The following is a 20,000-nucleotide window of genomic DNA, read 5'->3' on the forward strand; positions in this document are numbered from 1 at the left end:
CATCATCATCATTACCGTCACCATCATATCACCATCATCACCATCATCACCACATCACCATCACCATCATGAGCACAGCAATCTCAGAATTAGCATTTTCACCAGACAATGACAAATGAAAGGGACAGGAAGCATAGGGGAAAAAAGGAATAAGAAAAAAGGATAAAAAAATAAGAATAAAAGGAATAAGAAAAAACAAGAATAAAGAAGGAAATAAGAAAAAATAAAAAATAAAGGAACAAGAAAAAGAAGAAGAAAAAGAATATGAAAAAAGAAGAAAACAAAGGAATAAGAAAAAAAGAAAATAAAGAAATAAGAAAAATAAAAAAAATAAGAAAAAGAAAATAAAGAAATAAGAAAAACAAAAAAAAAGAAAAAGAAAATAAAGAAAAGAAAAAGAAAAAGAAAAACAAATAAGAAAAAGAAAATAAAGAAAAAGAAAAAAAATCCAACACGAGGGGAACTGAATTACCTCGCGGCGAGAACACGAATAGGTATGCAAATTAGAAGTAAATTAAGAGAGAGAAAAGAAAATGGAAAACGATGTACGTATTTTGCAAGAAGAAGGCGAGGAGGAAAATAGAGAAGGTGAATGTCGGGCGAATGGAGGAGGAGGATAATGATGATGATGATGAAAGAGGATGATGATGATGATGATGGAATAATAATAATAATGGTAATGAAGGTGATAATAATAAAGATAATTTAAAGCAGCAATAATTATGGTAATGAAGATGATAACAAAAATGAAGCAACAGTGATAATAGTAATGATGATGGTGATAATAATAATGATGACAATAATAGCAATGATGATAATGATAGCAGTAATAGCGATAACAATTTTGAGGGAAAAGAGATAAACCGGAAAAAAAGAGAAAAGGAAATGACATTCCTACAGGTGGGTAGGGTAGGGAGATAGTAGGGTAACCCCCCCTCCCTCCCCCTCCCCCTCGAACCCCCACCCCCTCCTCTCCACACGCCGTAAGATTACGCTCACGAGACTTAATTAGATACAGAAATTTCTAAGTAACACGTTCGCTTTTGAATGAGAAATGGGACCACATCACCTACACCCATACCCCCCTCCCTCCCTCCTCCCTCCCTTCCCCTCCCCCCTGCCCCCACCTCTACGTAGCCTCAGGATTCAATCGGCGTCGAGATGCTTAGGCGTGTATGTAGGCCTATGGGAGAGCAGTAGTCCTAAGAGGTATTACTCTTTAAGAAAAAAGAAAGGGGGAGGTTATGGTCCCATTGGGGGAGGGGGGAGGGGTTGGGGGGGTAGGAGATATTTCCTGCGATTGTGTTCTTAAGGATAGTGAGGTGGAATTGAGTAAGGAAGGGAAGGAGGGGGAGAGAAGAGAAGAGAAGAGAAGTGTAGAAAGGAGAAGAGCAGAGAGGAAAGATGATAGAAGAAAAGCAGATAGAAGAAGGAGAGAGAGAGAGAGAAGAAAGAGAAGAGACAGAAATAGCAGACGAAATATAGAGAGAAAAGAGAGAGGAAAAGAACGGAAGGCCCGAAACCCGAGGAACGCGAGAGCCTGCGATGGTGACCCCGAGCGCTTGTGAATCTCCCGTGAGACAACGTTTTTGCGAATTGTTTTTGTTTCCCCTCAGGTCTCTTCCCCCCCCTCCCCCCTTATGTAAACTCCCTTCGCCCTCTTCTCTTCCCCCGCGCTTTGTCCCTCTCTATTTTTCTCGCTGTTTTCTCTTCTCGCCCTGTTGGTCATTACTTTCCTCTGTTTATTTCTGTTTTTGGTTTCCGTTCTCTCTCTCTTTCTCTCTCTTTCTCTCTCTCTCTCTCTCTCTCTCTCTCTCTCTCTCTCTCTCTCTCTCTCTCTCTCTCTCTCTCTCTCTCTCTCTCTCCCTTTCCCTTTCTTTCTCTCTCTTTTTCTCTCCTTGCCTTCCTCCCTCTCTCCCTCCCCCTTCCTCCCTCCCTTCTCTTCTGCCTTCCTCGTACTCTCTTTTACACACACACACACACACACACACACACACACACACACACACACACACACACACACACACACACACACACACACACACACACGTATACACACACAAGACTCATCCCCACCCCCCACCTCCCAACACACTCACATATGCACCCCGCCCCCACCACAGGCTGTAATGAAGTTCCCTCGTGATTTATCAATACGACCTGATCCAACTACGAAATCCCGTCACTCGAGAGACGCGGGGGAACTCCCACTGTGCCTGAAGGGGAAGGGGGGAGGGATAGAGAAGGGGAAAGAGGGAAGGGATAGATAAAGGGAAGGGGGTAGGGATAGAGAAGGGGAAGAGGGAAGGAAGAGGAAAGGGGAAGGGATAGAGAAGGGGAAAGGGAAAAGATAGGTAAGGGGAAGGAGGAAGGAAGAGGAAAGGGGAAGGGGGAAGGAAGAGGAAAGGGGAAGGGGGAAAGGGATGGGGAGGAGGGATAGGGAAGAGGAAAAAAGGTAGGGATAAGTAAAGGAAAGTGGAAGGGAAGGGGGATAGGGAGGAAAAAGGGGAGGGAAGAGAAGGCACGGAAATGAACGGAATAGGAAAGGAGGAAGGGAAAGGGAAAGATAAGGGAATAAAAGAAGGGGAGGGGGAAGGAACGGAACGGAAGAGGAAGAGGGTAGAAAGTATTAAGTGGAAGGGATAGGGAAGGTGAGGGAAGAGTGAGTGGGTAGGATAGACAAAGGAAATGGAAGGGAAGGAGGAAGGGGAACAGAAGAGGAGACAGGGAAAGGGAAAAGGAGAGCGGAAGAGGGGTAGGTAGGAGGAAGAGAGAGAAAGAGACGAGAGGGGTGAGGGAGGGGGAAGGGGGAAACGGAAGAGGAACAAGAAGCACGTAGGAAGGAGAAAAGGGAGGGGAAGGAGAAAAGGTGAATAAAGGAGAGGGAATACATAAACAAGAAAGGTGGAAGAGGGATTAAAAAAAATGGTGTAGAGGAAGGGGAGAGAGAGTAAATAAAGGACAGGGGAAGGGGATATGAGAGTAAACAAGAGAGGCGAATGGTAAAGGGGGATGGAAGAATGACCCATAGAAGAAGAGAAAGGATGAATAAAGGAGAAGAAGAAAAAAAGGAGGAGAGGAAGGGGAAGAGGAAATGGTTAAAATTGTTCTTGTTTTGATATTTTGCCATTTTTCTTTTCTTTCGTTTTGTTAGTATGATCATTTTTGTTATTATTATTATTGCAGTAACTGCTGTTATTGATATTATTATTATTATTATTGTTGTTGTTTTGTTGCTGTTTTGTTATTATTATTATTATTATTATTATTATTATTATTATTATTGCCATTACTATTGTTGTTATTGCTATTATTATTATTATTATTATTATTATTATTATTGTTCGGTTTTTAATTTTATCATCAACACCAATATCATCATCATCAGCAGCAGTAAAATTAGTAGCAGTAGCAGTAATTTGATTGTTATTATTGTTATAATGATAGTAATTGTTATTATCTTTATTCTTATTCTTGTTATTATCATTACTTTTGTTATTATTGTCATTATAACTATTATTATTATTGTTATTATTATTATTGTTATTATTATTATTATTATTATTATTATTATTATTATTATTATCATAATTAGCATTAGCATTATTATTATTATCATCATCATCATCATCATCATCATCATCATCATCATCATCATCATCATCATCACTATTATTATTATCATTATTATTATTATTGTTATTATTATTTCAGAGGACTATTGAACAAGCGTGGGAGCCATAGCGCGAATTTAATTTGTTTTTAGTGTTTAATTAAAATCGTTTCATAAACTCCAACTGAAAGAATAGCGAACGAATGGCATTAATGAAATTATTATTTTTTTTACTTTGTTTTTGTTTTTTTAACGTTAACTGTACTGCAGCTCTATTTCAGAACGCCAAAAAATTGAAATAATGGCTATATTTTTTTCTCTTTTCTTTTTAATCTGTATCTGGCCATTAGGACGCTAATCCTGAAAGTCGGCCATTTCGTCTGAATCATTTGTCAGGGACCAAGGAAATTGGATTTATTATCAGCTGCACCAGTGGCAGGGGCGAGCGAGAGGGAGAGGGAGAGAGGAGAGAGAGAGAAGGGGGAGAGGGGAAGGGACAGGGAGAGAGAGAGAGGGAGAGGAAGAGAGAGAAGGGAGAGGAAAGAGAGAGAGAGGGAAAGGGAAAGAGAGAGAGAGAGGGAGAGGAGAAGGGAGAGAGAAGAGAGAGAGAGGGAGAGGGAAAGAGAGAGAGGGAGAGAGAGAGGGAGAGAAAGAGAGAGGAGGAGGGGAGAGGAGAGAGAGGGAGAGGGAAAGAGAGAGAGGGAGAGGGAAAGAGAGAGAGAGGGAGAGGGAAACAGAAAGAGAGGGAGAGGGAAAGAGAGAGAGGGAGAGGAGAGAGAGAGAGAGGGAGAGGGAAAGAGAGAGAGGGAGAGGAAAAGGGAAAGAGAGGGAGATGTAGAGAGGGAAGGATAATGGAGTAAGGAAGGGAGAGAAAAAGAAAGCGAGAGAGAGAGAGAGAGAGAGAGAGAGAGAGAGAGAGAGAGAGAGAGAGAGAGAGAGAGAGAGAGAGAGAGAGAGAGAGAGAGAGAGGAATGAATGGCTTTGATTATTACATTACAGGCCCTGCCATCACATAGGCAACATGCATACCGCCTCGCTCCAGCAGCTGCAACGCACGTATTTGCAAACCAGGCTTTGAGAATTGCAACATTCCATTCAACAATACTCCCTCCTATACACAATCTCTGTTCCCGACAAAAAAAAAAAGAAAAAAAAAATAGACGTGTAATTTTCGTAGCTGTGTTTGATGACAAGGAATCTGAGAATAAGGTTCTTCTAAATGGCATCTTGGTTTTGAAAGTGGTACATTATGTTGGGGAAACATACTAATATTGTTCAAGACGCGTTTTAATTATTCTTCGGTTGTTTTGTGTGTGTGTGTGTGTGTGTGTGTGTGTGTGTGTGTGTGTGTGTGTGTGTGTGTGTGTGTGTGTGTGTGTGTGTGTGTGTGTGTGTGTGTCTAATCTGGAAAGGGTTTGTTTTTGTTATGTAAATATTCATATTGTTTTCCATGTTTTTACCTGCGAGACTTTTTAATGTTAGTTTTTTTCCCGTAAACATCGTTTGAAGCGTTCCACAGTGTTCTACTTGGACCAAAATATTATGGTCGTATCAATTCATTTACCTTGTGATACATTACAATATTTATCAACGAAATTCGTGAGCCGTGGCGTGGAAAATGCTGAAAGTTTTAAAAGTTTGTCTTATTCATATTGGCAACTCGAAAATCAGTGGGAGGGATGAGCGTGAAAAATGTTTCCAATTATAGAATATCGTAGATGGAAATTGAACGTCGCTGATATCGGGGGGAGAAAAACACGCCTAAGGACCCACCAAAGACACCGTTGTTATTGTCGTGCCATTACCTTCAGACACACTAGCGTGACTGGAAGTGCCCGGAGCAAGCATCAGGCAAACGGCTCATCAATATTGCAACAGCCGGCATTGGGAGGGAAGGGAAGAGGGGGAGGGAGGAGGGGGAAGGGAAGGAAGGAACGGGCAGTGGAGGGGGGGGGGAGTCATCCCGAGTTGCCAAGCTTCCTCCGTCATTAAACAAAAAGCCAGCTTATGCAGCGCTGACGTATAGGTGATGCATCACACACTCAAAATACTGATTTATATGCATGTATAATCGCATGTGGATCAAGAGAGACACAGGTAATAATTGCGTTCTTCGGCTCTGCCTCGCCGTACGCCGCCTTGGCTGCCAGAGTCACAATAACTTTAGTTTCCTCCTCCGCTGCCTACATGTATGAAAAACATATGGCAACCATTTGCACAAATAGCAGGACGGTTTATCTTTTATCTATTTTTATATTTCCAGACAACACTGGAGCCTGTTCTTTTAAGGAGGTCCAGAGAGCATTATTTCTAGTTGTTGTGGCCGTAGAGTGAGATGTGTATTGTACATCGCCATTAAACGATACTGTTATTACCTTCAATCATTTTCGAGAGCGGGGCCATCCATTCGGTGTCGTGTGGTACGATATACACTAATTCCCCGAGTTTAATTAAGCATCAAAACCGAATCTCTTGCACCACGTCATGTTGCCTGCGATATATGCAAATTATTTTCCAGAACAGTAATCGCCACTTACAGTTGATAAGCAGAAAAGACATCACGGGATGTGCATATCTCTTTTAACTCATAAAGATGCGAAGGAGATAAGAAAACACACGTATACTCTCGCTAAGATATACTAGCGCCATATTAGCCTAGTCTATCGTGAGTAAGGATTATTATATTAAGTTGGACGCTTGCCAAGCACACGTTGCAAGCTGTAGTGAAGAACAATTACTTCGTCTACGCAACACAATGTCCGTTGCACCTAATGTTGCATCGGCAACACCCGCCAGGACTTTCCCGCCAAGCCGTCACTGTCCTATTATAGCGAATAAAGAATATAAAAAGGGAGAAAAAAGGGACAAGCCTATGTCTAGCCCACCTGACCTTTGCAACAACCCCTTCCTTTTTCAGACTACCTTATCCTGACCATTCGAAAAGCCTACAACGACCCTCCTGCCGCCACCCAGCCCCGGGCTACCAACCGCTACACAGCTTCAGTGTCTCCTGCCTACTCCCTCCGCCCCCCTCCCCTTAGTCTCCCTTACCCTCCCGACCCTACTCCAATGCCCCTTGCCCCCTTACTCCTTCCCCCCCTTACTCCAATGCCTCCCCCCTCCCCCCTCCGTCCTCTGTTCCCCCAAATCCCGACCCTCGCCTTGAACTCTAAAGTTGAACTTCGGAGAAGGAACTTGGAGAACACCCTTCTCCTCCTCCTCCTCCCCCCCACTCCACTACCCCCCAAACCCCACTTCATCTCCCAACCCCTAAAAAAAACCTTCTCCAACCTCACTCTATCCCCCTCTTTTTTTTGTTCTTTTTTATCTCTCTTTCCCCCTGCAAACCTGTGTTAGCCAGATACGATAATTCTTGTGGTCTTGCATTACATACAAGACCTGGTGGGGTTACCGCGGCTTGGCCACAGTGGGGCGTCTTGGTCCGTGTTTTGCTGATTGGGACTGGTTCCTTATTTATTGTGCTTAGTCCCCATTCCTTATTCACTGTGATTAAGTCCCTAATCCTTGTGATATATACCTATTACTTGAAACTAGTCCCTAATACTTGTAGCAGATCCTTGTCCTTTATTCCCAAGTTTTATCATAGTTTCCTACGCCTTATACATTATCGTTGTCATTTAAGCCTTATTAATAGTCATTAATTACTATGAGCTTCTCTTTCCTATTAGCTGTTGTTAACCCCAGTGCCTTGCATATATTAATGTTAGTCATTTTGTATTATGATTAGACTCGGTATCCGTCATTCCTTATCGTTATATTGTAGTCCAATCTATCATTCATTGAACCGACCTGTAGTGATATTCATATTATTATTATTTATTATTATTATTAGTAGAAGTAGTAGTAGAATCATTATTATTACTATCGTTAATAACAATCATAGTACTATTATCATACGATGATTATTGATGTTGATGTTGTTTATTTTGTTGTTATTAATTGTTATTAAAATTATCATTATAATTATTGTTGTTGTTATTTTTTGTACTATTATTGGTATTATTATTATTATTACTATTATCATTATTGTCATTATTTATAAGATGCATTGATGTTGATGTTTGTTATTGTTGTTATTATTGCTATTGCGATATTGATAATGATAATGATAATAGCAACAACAATGATGATAATAATAATAAGGACAATAATGATGAAGATGATGATGATAATAATAATAATAATAATAATAATAATAATAATAATAAATGATTGAAACAGTAACAGTAATAGTAATAATGATTATGATGGTAATAATAGCAGCAGTAGTGATAATAATATTGATAATACTAGTATTGATAACAATAATAATGATAACAGTAATGATGATAATGATTATAACAATAATAAAATAATTGTAATAATCAGTAGTATTAGTATTATTGTTATATTTGTTATAACCATTTATATCAGCAATATTATTTATTGTAACACTAATACAGTTTATGGCATTCATTTTATCTTTAGTTAAGTAAATCACTTGAGCTTCAATTCAGTTGATTGATCGCAATAGATTCATCATCATATTGCTTGATATTTTAATTGAATGCCTCATAATGATTATAGTAATTATTATTTGCTATTACTACCACCACCAGTACTACTACTAGTGTATTTTTGTGATGCTGAAGGTGACTGGATATTCAGCCAGTCACCACTAAGCAAATCTGAATGACGTCGTTATACTCCAAGTGGTTGTGTACACTTAATTGTCACTTTGTCATTCAATCACCACCAAATCATCAAATATATTACTTCTATTGCATTTTTTTTTCCATAGAGGATAAAAAAGTACTTTACCACTCCTAAAGCTACAGCCGCCACTGTTATCACCATTAGAGGTGTATTTCGTTATTATTTTTATTACTTTCACAACCATAATCATAACCATCGTAAGTAAGATTATCTTCACCCTAATTACCATTATTACCATAATTACCATCTTTCTGTATTCTCGCTTTCTTCAATTATCATCTGAGGATAATTATCATTAATATGTCAGTAGAACCAATACTTTGGTTATTAATAATACCAATGCAACAGCATCGGTTTTGCAATTTGTGTTGTCAGAATGTATATAATTATCAAAACGAATATTTTACTATTTAATTGCAAAAGTCATGTGAACATTTTTATATACATGATTGTTAACTATACCTTGGGATTCGCTAAATTATAGAAATCAAAATTTGTTTCTGTTCAGTCTGCATTAATTTTCATGTATTCATTTATTTTAATTCATTTTTTTTACTCAAATTTAGGAACAATTATTGAACAGTCATATGATTCTCTCTCTCTCTCTCTCTCTCACTCTCTCTCTCTCTCTCTCTCTCTCTCTCTCTCTCTCTCTCTCTCTCTCTCTCTCTCCTCTCTCTCTCTCTCTCCTTTCTCTCTCTCTCTCTCTCTCTCTCTCTCTCTCTCTCTCTCTCTCTCTCTCTCTCTCTCTCTCTCTCCATCTTCCTCTTCCCCTCCCTCCCTCCCTTCTTGCAGTGCATAGTATTAGAACATTTGATAAGAACATTGCTCCCTTTAAGAATGATGATATAATTATTCTTCGTATTTTTATTGTATGACACTGATTGTTAATTATACTGTTCTTATCATCATTACTGCATTGCTAAGCATTATGCGTTTTGTTATAGTAATAGCATTTATCATTAGCATTGTTGCTGCACAATTGTTATTCCCTCGTTGCTTTCAAATCGCATCATAATTGCAAATGCCTCTATTAGCATATATAAACTTATAGCGTTAATGACTAATTAACCCGTCATTTGTGAACTAGTAACACCACTCTGGCTGCCTTTTATCACATCGTATCATCAAAATTATCTGTCAGGCCGTTACCGGATTCTCAAGCGACCATAATCGATAATTTTCTATGAGTCTTCCCGTCTGTCTCTTCCGTCACTTGGTTATGACGATTTATGGCGAGAGAGTGGAGTGTGAGAAACTTCCAAGTTGTTGATGTCATTGCCCAAGGTGGTGGGTGGGGGTGGGGGTAAGGGAGGGGTGGAGGTAGAGGTGAAAATGGGGGTAGTAGTGGGGGAGAGGTGGAGTAGGAGATGGGTTAGGGGTGGAGATGGAGGGGGACCTGGGGTGGAGGTGGAGGTGAAGGTGGAAGTGGAAGAGGAGGTGGGGATGGAGCAGGAGGTGGAGGAGATGGAGGAGGTCTATAAAAAGGAAATAGGAAAGGATAACACGTAATGATAATAACGACAACGAAAAGTTGGAAGAGAAGGGGAGGAAATGATTGCATGAGGATGAGTTAAGATTGGCCAATGTACATTAATAAGAATGATGAAAACTAGAAGAGGGAGGAAGAGAAAGAAATTAATATGTCTACAAATATGAGTTTAGAAAGGGGAATGCGTTATACCGATAATAGAAGTAAGTGGAGGAGAGGAAAACGTGTCAAGAAAAGGAAAATACATAGCAGTGATAACGCTGGCCATCGTTGTAGCAACGGTAATAACAACAGTGGTGACGGCAGTGGGGTTTAATTAAAACAAACACAGGTGAAAATGAAGCAAAATAATGAAATAGACAAAGCAACTCACTGACAAAAGCAGATTTAAAGTCAGTAATTAAAGCAAACTCCAATGAAGATTCACTGTAATAGATACCAAAGAATAAAGAGAAAAAATTAACAAATAAATAAATAAATATACAGACAGGACTTCCCACGTGTCATTTGCATTGCCAGACTCGCCAGACAGTTCATTTGTCTTCCGAGTCGAAACGTACTGCCAAAGGTACTGAGGTCTTGTAATTCCAGCCGCAAGAGTAATGGGCTAAGGCCCCTCGTTAGTTAATTCTGTGCATCTTGTTCGTCCGGCCGGGGTCTCCTACCAGTGAGTCCGGAGGAGCGCTGGTGACTGAGGGAAAGGGGAGGAGGAACATCGTTTATAGGCATTGTCTCCGGTGTGCATTAGAGATAGTATATATATATATATATATATATATATATATATATATATATATATATATATATATACATATACACACACACACACAACATATAAATACACAAACATATGTGTGTGTGTGTTTCTCTGAGTATGTTGTGCACGCGCGCATGTGTACCAACATACATTCAGAACACGCGCTAACATAAATACATACAAACAGATACCCAGCACATGACTGTAAAATTCCTCCCTAACCAACTAGCTGGGTTAATTCCAGAATCCCAGGTCCATTCCTTCTCCCCCGTGATCCAGGCTGCAAAGCAAGCACACGGTGTACACCACCATTGTACCCCGTGTGCTTTCATCCCAAGAGCCCACATATTTGCTCTGCCTCCCAAGCACGGGGAGCCGGCGCATAGTTGCTTGCAAATTAAGAGCTTCTTCGCGGCTCAAAAGAACGCCACTAAATTTCGAGGCTCGAGTGATGGGCGCTTTTGCCTGTCAGTTTTTTTTTTCGTGTGTGTAAATGTTTGTATGTGTGTGAATATATATATATATATATATATATATATATATATATATATATATATATATATATATATATATATACACACATACATACATACATACATATATACATATATATATACACATACATACATACATACATACATACATACATACATGTATAAATATATATATATATACACATACATATATTCATATATTCGTACATGCAAAACAAATAAGTACACATACATACAGTACACAAACATACCACACCGCACAGCCTCATATAAACTCGTATACGTATGTCCATAATTGTATCTGTGTATTTAAGTTTATGTAGATGATTATATACGCGCGTACCTGTCTTTCACTTATGCACAAACGTTAATTTACTTATTTACTCGTACACATATTTATTTATATAAGTCTTCTGAACTTCCTTCGTCTGCGTCACCCTTTGAGCACTTGAATTAGTGTTCTGAATCATGAACGTTTTAATTAATGCAATTCCTTACGGTGTGTTGATGGAGTACCACCAGTCAGGTCTGTCCAAGTGAAATCCTTCAATATTTACTCAGGCTAAGTAGTGACGAAAGGTTGGAGAGAGAGAGAGAGAGAGAGAGAGAGAGAGAGAGAGAGAGAGAGAGAGAGAGAGAGAGAGAGAGAGAGAGAGAGAGAGAGAGAGAGAGAGGGAGGGAGAGAGAACCATAGTCCATATATTTTTTTTATATATTGGTTACTATTTTATGAATATCTCTCTATATATGTGTGTGTGTGTGCGCGCGCTCTGCAAAACGCATATTTCGGATATGTTTCATTGGCCTCGTATATCAATTATGCATGCAATGCATACACATCCTCTAGCAGAAGCGAAAAATGGAAGGGAAACTGTGCGCCTAAGTATACACGCACTTCTACAGAGTAAAGGAGAACGCTCGCAAGGCCCTCCACGTGTGGGTCTCCGCCGTAGGTCCTGAAAGACTGAATTAGCAAAAGACCTGAGCTGTATTTTGGACATGAGTCTAACCTCACGCAAAGGCGGTGGGGCTGGGGGAACGGGGGAATGGCGGGAGGTGAAGGGATGGGGGAAAGTGTGGGGGAGGGGAGAGCACGCCATCCCGCTCACTGTGAGGCATTGAGTGTAAATCTATTCTGACGAATAATGTGCGCTGATTGGAAATGCCTGATTGTGTTCGTGTATGCGATATTATGGTTGTATATTTTGCATAGTTTGGTTTTGTAATAAAGCAATAATGAGTTTCTGATACATATATATTTGTTCTTTCGGATATTTTAGGTTTGAATTATAATTATAATGATAAGCCGAACCATCTGTATTTGCCAGCGTATTTGTTAGAATATTCTCATCAGAAATTTTGCATGAATGTATTTTGGACAAACAAGAGATGTTTGTGACACGCAGAAACCTAGGCCTACATAACAGGAAATTCATCGAATACCATGTAAATCGTTGGCTAAGAAAGTTCATAAGGTGTATAAATACGGTATATACAACGTTATACAATATAAACCCGCACATGCACATACACACCCATTCATAAACCACAACCTTCATTCCTCTTTCAAAAAATACTCTTATTGATTACACACACGCACGAACCAGCACAAGCACACACGCAGGTGTAACAGAGAGACCGTGCGAGAGATTATGTGTCCGGAAATACCAGATAAGTTTTGCGGTGTCGGTGAAAGGATAATATACTGTTCACCGTAAAGAACGAAAACATAGCTCGTATGTAATAGCTTGCATGTCGATATACAGGTTTCCGTCTACTCAATTTTGTGTTTTCAAAATGTATTTCCTGTTTCTTTTTTAATTAGTATTTATGAAAATGAATGACTCTTTTTGGTTATGCAATGACAAGTGTTCCAGCCAACACAGTCAGCAAAGACCCTTGGTGTAAAACATTTTTGTTCACAATCGGGGCCGATAACCTTCCTATCCACCTGTGTTCTCGTTTATGATTTTCCCACTGTCAGGCTTCTAGAATACATGTTGAATTAAAAAACGAGAACACAATATCAAAAGAAATGAATGAATTAATAAATAGATGATCAGGGACGAATGTTATTATTGTTATTTTATCATAATTTTGTCTCGCTCTTTCTCTGCCAGAAAGGAAATACACCAACATTCATGGAGGGTAGATCAGGTGTTTTCATGACGCGAGCAGCGAGGCTTCCCTTCTGCCTTGCAAGTTTTTGTGGAATGTCACCTTTGGCAATAGAACCTCTTCTTGCTATTTTATTTGTATGACTTCACTGTAGATTTAATCAAACGGCCGTCGGCTGTCAAACTGCATGAATGGGATACACTAATCAATTTATTGGTACATATGAGATACATGTTGTTTACCTTTATTCAGAGTTCGGCCGTAAATACGAATATGCAGTATGTACACCAGGATAATAGAATTTAAATTGTATCAACTCGCATTCAAGTTTAAACTGGGTAGGTATGGATACACTGGATAGCCATTTTGGTAATCCACTAGTCATAGGGAGTTATTTATTACCAATTTTTGGATATATCCATGAATAAACAATTATTATATTGTTCTCTTGTTTGCACAGTTATGTTTTCACTAACAGTAACTGTCAGTGAAACCTCATGAATATATATTGCAAAATGCACAACTAGAATGATAATGATCTTTAGTCAATTATTTTCCGTCGTTCTTTCGTCCCCTATTTGAGTCTGTGCTCAAAGGGAGACACAGAAAATGGGAAACAGAAACTGGCCGCCCCCTCGATAACGTAAATATTCTATTTCCTTACTTTTTGTCGTTCGTCAGATAGGTATAGTAAGTTTGGATGATAAATAATGAAAACGTTAATGTTTCTGCCTTATTAGAAGAGATCAGGTGAATGATAAACCTGGCACTATGCCTGGAGACAAGGATAGTAGGAGGATATTCAGAGAGGGAGGACTGGCTACCATGGGGAGAAGGAGGGAAGAGGGAGGATAGGATAGGACACGGGGGGAGGGGATAGAGGGGGGGGAGAGTCCTCCAACAAGACCTTCGAGCCTCACTGGTTCCCCGGCGGGTCTTCCCTTTGTTGTTATGGCAGTGAGCAAGGTTCTCCCTCGGGCCAGCCTCCTCCAGAAGGCGCAGCACCTGAGGCGACTACCATGAGGTGTGATGCCTTGTGTTTGGAAGGGAGGGGAGGGGTCTTCAAAATACATAGGATATCAGGCTAGCGTGTGGAGAGAGGAGCGAGAGAGGGAAGTGGGGGAGAGAGAACGGGGGGATGAAAGAGAAGAGAGAGAAGAGGAAGGAGGGAAAAGAGGAGAGAGAAGAGGGAAAGGGGAAGAGAGAAGAGAAAAGAGGGAGGAGGGAAGAGAAGAAAATAGAGGAGAGTGAAGAGAAGAAAGGAGTAGAGGGAGAGGGTTAACTTGACAAGTTTATTGAAACAAGTGGGACGTCTTAAAAGGATGAGGTAACAAATTATCATCACCCCGAGAGAGAGAGAGAGAGAGAGAGAGAGAGAGAGAGAGAGAGAGAGAGAGAGAGAGAGAGAGAGAGAGAGAGAGAGGCAGAGACAGAGACAGACAGACACAGAGAGAGACAGATACAGAGAGAGAATGAAAGAAACAAAGCAAACGCACAGTCGTGCAGAGGCAGACAGACAGCAAAACGAACAGGAAACTAACAGAAAGAAAGGAACAGGAAACCGATGCAAAACAGAATGAAGTGGGAACGAGAGAAACACAAGAGGAAAACGAAGACTTTAAGCTCTGTACAACGCGCAATCTCGGTGAAGAGGTCGACTATAAACATGATTTTGTTTTTTGGTACTTATGCACTTGCTATTAAAGCTACACCTTTGATACAACGCTGTTTCTGATGAATAAAAGTGAGGATGTTTGTGGGTATATTTCTTGATGTGTGAGTGTATGATTGTTTTGAATTGTATGATTGTCTGTTTGCTGTGTGTGTGTGTGTGTGTGTGTGTGTGTGTGTGTGTGTGTGTGTGTGTGTATGTGTGTGTGTGTGTATGTGTGTGTGTGTGTATGTGTGCGTGTTTGTGATTATGTGTTTTTGTTTGCTTGTATGATTGTGTGTGTGTGTGTGTGTGTGTGTGTGTGTGTGTGTGTGTGTGTGTGTGTGTGATTATGTGTTTTTGTTTGCTTGTATGATTGTTGGTGCATGTGTGTGTTTTTGTATCTATTTTTTTCATGCCTCTATCTATGTTCGCCCGTGATGTGCCCTGCCCTTATTGTGCTCTTAGTACATCCAAGTTTCATTGATCAACATTCCCGTTACTATTAGATACCGAAGTTACCGAGAGAAATACATTAATGGTTGTGGGAATATATATATATTTTATCTCCAGCTGCATCATATGCTCCAATGAACACCAGTCTAATGATAACGAGATAACGACATGAAGATTACTGATAAATAAGGTGATTAATTACCAGAGAAGTTAGACAAGGCTGAGCCAAAAGTAGCAATGAGGACAGGTTAATTTGTGCGTTATATAAAAAAAATATGAATGAGTAAATGCATGAATACCATTATTCACACAGATAAGCACGCACGGATTCAACTCACAGTCTGTGTATAAAGAAGGAAAACAAAGCAAAATAGAAATAATTAGCGACGGCACGATTAAATCATAAAAAAAATTCGGATCACCTGCGTTTTCCCGAAGCAACGTTAAAGGCATCAACACCTGCAGCATTTTACAGCATGTGAGATCCATGATCGAACTTCGCAACGAGGCTTCCATTCAGGATCTGCTGTCGGAGGCTCAAAGACGCCGTCGGGAGAGAAAGCTCTGCCATCGGTCTTGCGTTGTTGGGATGAAAGGGGCCTGGAGAGAAGTGTCTAATTCAGTTAAATGTATTTTCGTTCTCCCTGTTCCTCGCTTCGAAGCCGCGTCTCTTCGCTTTGGATGCGCATCTTGGGGAAGAAAATGAAGATACCTAAACAGCATTTTTGTTGTAATTTGCATTGCTTTTGTTTTCCTTTGTTGGCTGCGATTTAGCCAACGGCAGATGCACGGGCGGGGTATCAATAACGTTCTTAGTCTGCCATTCATTTACCCTCAGCCATTCATCACCGCCACAGACTTCAGACCTACTCTACTTTCATCACTTCATATCGGCATTACAATCACCATCTTCATTTCCATCATCATCACTCATGTTCAGGAGCATAAGCATCGTCCAATGAGAATATAAACAACTACAGTAATAGGCGCACAAAGATGAAGAGAAACAACTATTTATTTTGATTATTTTTCTTTGTATCATTAAAGGTGTTTTCTATGTGCAGTTGCTGGGTATGATTACACCGCGGTAATAACACTAACCATATCGAGGCAGTACAGTTCCTATTTCTACGAAATGATAACCATAACAAAAAAACTATAGCTTCAGTTATAACACTCCTAGTGCCCCTTTAGCAAGACATATGACTCTCCGCATCAGAATTCCGAGCGCCGATAGCGAAATCTATGCTGTAAACATATTGCTTTATTGAAGTCAAACGACAGTTGCGAAAGTTACAGATTTCAACTTTATGGCGGAAGGAAAGCGATGATGGAAAAATATTTTGAGAACCATTTAACAAGTTCATAATTATACGACGATAAACTTCAGTAAACTAGTTCATGAAACTTCTTGCATATAGTGAAAAGAAAGACAATAATGTGTTATTTATTATCAGCGGTATTTTAGACTAAGGAATGAAGTTAGTGAATATTCTAGTGAAATCGAGTTTTGGGAGAGTCTTCCCGTTTTTGCCTCTATTTTCCACACGGTTTCCATTTTCTGTTGATAAATTTTAATAGAAAACAATGGACAAACACGGTGTAGCTCTTTCCGAAAATTAACGTTTACTGTAAACATGATCGATCGTTCTTTATGATCATGATGTTTAACATTATCCTCGGCATTACAGGAAATAAAAATAAAATATGGACTTGAGAAATGCAAAGGTAAATTGGAGCACGTGTATTTTTTCCACGAAGTTAGACATGTTGATACGTCCAGTGCAGCAAACTTTGATGTTTTTTCCTTACAAAATCCTGGTCGGGAATATTTCGCGCATGATTTGCATGTTAGTTTAAATCTGAAAGGATTTTTCCCTTTGATGCAATGACGTCAGGTATCTTCTCTTCACTAGTTTATCTGACATCTGAAAAAGGTGTATGTGAATCGAATATCACTGCTCACTGTATTGAATAGATTCATCTGTATTTGCAGTGTCGCATGCAATTGCCATGCTTGTGATGGAGAGCAAAATAGAAACAGGGCACTGCAACAGTAACATATTTCTGTTCAAGCATCACTTCCCAACACATTCGTTGTCAGTTTCGATGGTACTGACACGTGTCATATATCATCGGTTATGTTATTTGGTTCCTGTCATGTTCAATTTAGGTAAACACTCATACTATTTGTTATAGTTGTTAATTTTACTGGAATGTAATATGATTACTCAGTACACAGAAATTGATAAACATACTTTATATATATATTTATATATATATATATATATATATATATATATAAACACATATATATGTATATATATATGTATATATATATATGAGGTGTGTGTGTGTTTACGCGCGCATGTGCGTTTGTGTATTTATGATCGTAAGCGGGTTATTTACAGTACAGTCATTCTCCTAGGCACAATGTTTACAGAATACATCGCATTACAGGGTACAGGGAAAGCGGGCCAGGCGTTCCATACCCTTCCCATCCCTTCGAATGGGACCAGGTCTAACCAGACATTTTATTACCCTTTTGACCATGAGTGTTTTTTTTTATTATCATCATAGCTATTTGTTATACATCAAAAGCAAGAGAATGTCGGTACACTGACATAATATCCCAACAACTTAAATGTAAATGCGAGAGATCAAGCATATATTTGTATGAAATGCGGATAGATATGTACATGAAATGCATACAAATATATATGCATATATATTTATGTATATGTATGTATATATATTATACATACATATATAAGTATGTATGTATATGAGTATTTTTCATACATATATATGCGTGTATGTATACATGTGTGTGTGTGTGTGTGTAAATGCGTGCGTGTCTGCATATATATATATATATATATATATATATATATATATATGTGTGTATGTATATATATATATATATATATATATATATATATATATATATATGTGTGTGTGTATGTATATATATACATATATATAAATATATATACATATGTTGTATATATAATTACACTGTAAGTCAGAGCATCTTTATTCTATAAATCAAACTTTTACGCGACCGTTGCTAGCGGCACCAAGAAAAACATCCGACCAGGCCGTACTTTCTGTCCCATGTGCGGGAATTCGTAATTACAGACAACAGGCTATGCTTTCAATTTTGTGTGTTACTTGCCTGATTAAGGATTATTACGAGAAACTCATGCAATTGTCTGTTAATCTTAAAATTTCTAGAATCTTTAGGGTGTACTCTGGATGCATCACACCATAGCATTTGAAAGATAATGCGATATTTGGCTTAAATGCGAACTGGCAACTACGAAGCCACACCCACCCACGCCTGAACATTTTCGCCTGTTGTCGTCTACGTTGTCTCCTATTTCAAATTTCCTGAGGTTATACAGCAAAATAGATATGACGTGCTAAGGCATCTTCAAGACGACATGTTTCATTTATCAAGAACCAAGGAAATCGTTTAAAAGTCTTGACTTATTAGGCAAGAGACCGTATTCTTGTTCTTGAACGAAAAAACGATTCGCCGATTTCAAAAGATCCTCAGACGGCGTGGTTAGGGTAGCAAGAAATGAGAACTTTAGTTGGTTGATAATTAACAAGGAAATAGATTTAGCGATTGGTAGGGAAACTAGGAGCAGTGGGTTTTCTTCAGAGGACGGCAGACCGTTGGCCCATGGAATTAGGGGCATTGGGCATAGGGCATCATGACCTGACCAGACCAGGCGTCATTTCTCGCCCAGTGATCTTACATTACACCCACGCTGTACGGGGAGTGAAAGGTTCAGGACAGTGTAGAGAGAGTACCTTCCATGGAAAGTCCTCGGAGGGAAAGAGAGGAGTTTTAGTTAAGACTTCACCTTGGATATACATATTCTTATTTTCGAGAAAGCCCGAGGAGGAGATCAAACAGGTAAGAAGTATTTTTTTTATGAGTGCACTTTGCCTTCATAGCGTTACAGTTCCCTTGCGATCGATAGATGTGCTGGAGAAGAGCACAGGGCATAGCACACCATTAGTTCAGTATTTGGCGCAGATATTTCACTGTTCCTCTTCGGGACGTGGGGTTCATATTTAGGATTATAGCCATTGTTTATTGGTACCAAACAGGTCCACATTTGCATGTAAGACATTCTTGATTATACCCTAATTAATGCCGTATCAAATTAAATGCATATGCAAAGTAGCCCTTAATATTACGTGTCCGACATAACTTCATCTCCCGTGTAAATCAATACTGTAGAAGAGGAAACCCTCACCATGACACGACAGTGAGTTAATAAAGTCGCTCAGCTGACAGTACATTGCAACGAACGATCATGCAGCCATCAGGACGACCTTTTCATACAAATTAATGTGTGAATGCGGCACAGGTATAGCCAGGGTCGATTCAGAATTAGTCTTTCGTTCCAGCCTTTTTCTCCTTGCCTTCCGACTCTCTCTTTCTCCCTCGTGCGTACATACATCCGGCAGGGCCCCCTCTCCCCCTGCAACAGGGGATTCTGTTCTATATTTCCATCTGGAGGACGTAGCTCCCCCAGCGGTGCGCTTCAGTTTGGCGCGCATTCTTCGCCATGTCTGATGCTGGGAAGGTGTCTTCGCGACCCTTACCTTCCTGACGTATGACTTCTTCTTTTAAGTGATTTGTCAAAAGTTTTCGGACAGTCTCCTTCCCAGCGCTCGCTTAT

At 39.5% G+C, this 20,000-nt stretch overlaps 1 protein-coding gene across 3 annotated transcripts in view; it reads left to right on the forward strand.

Annotated features, from left to right (window-relative positions):
* Window positions 1-20,000, forward strand: part of LOC119596602 (vegetative cell wall protein gp1-like) — a 67,242-nt gene that overhangs the window by 26,065 nt on the left and 21,177 nt on the right. The window contains exon 1 of one of the 3 annotated variants that reach the window (XM_037945925.1): window positions 19,066-19,225. The exons of the other annotated variants lie outside the window; for them this stretch is intronic. The gene's annotated coding sequence lies outside the window, so the exon portion shown is untranslated. Of the gene's footprint in view, window positions 1-19,065; window positions 19,226-20,000 lie in introns of those variants that run through there. 3 annotated transcript variants of the gene reach the window in all.

This window comes from Penaeus monodon, chromosome 38 (assembly GCF_015228065.2).
Source record: "Penaeus monodon isolate SGIC_2016 chromosome 38, NSTDA_Pmon_1, whole genome shotgun sequence".
Classification (NCBI taxonomy): Eukaryota; Metazoa; Arthropoda; class Malacostraca; order Decapoda; family Penaeidae; genus Penaeus; species Penaeus monodon.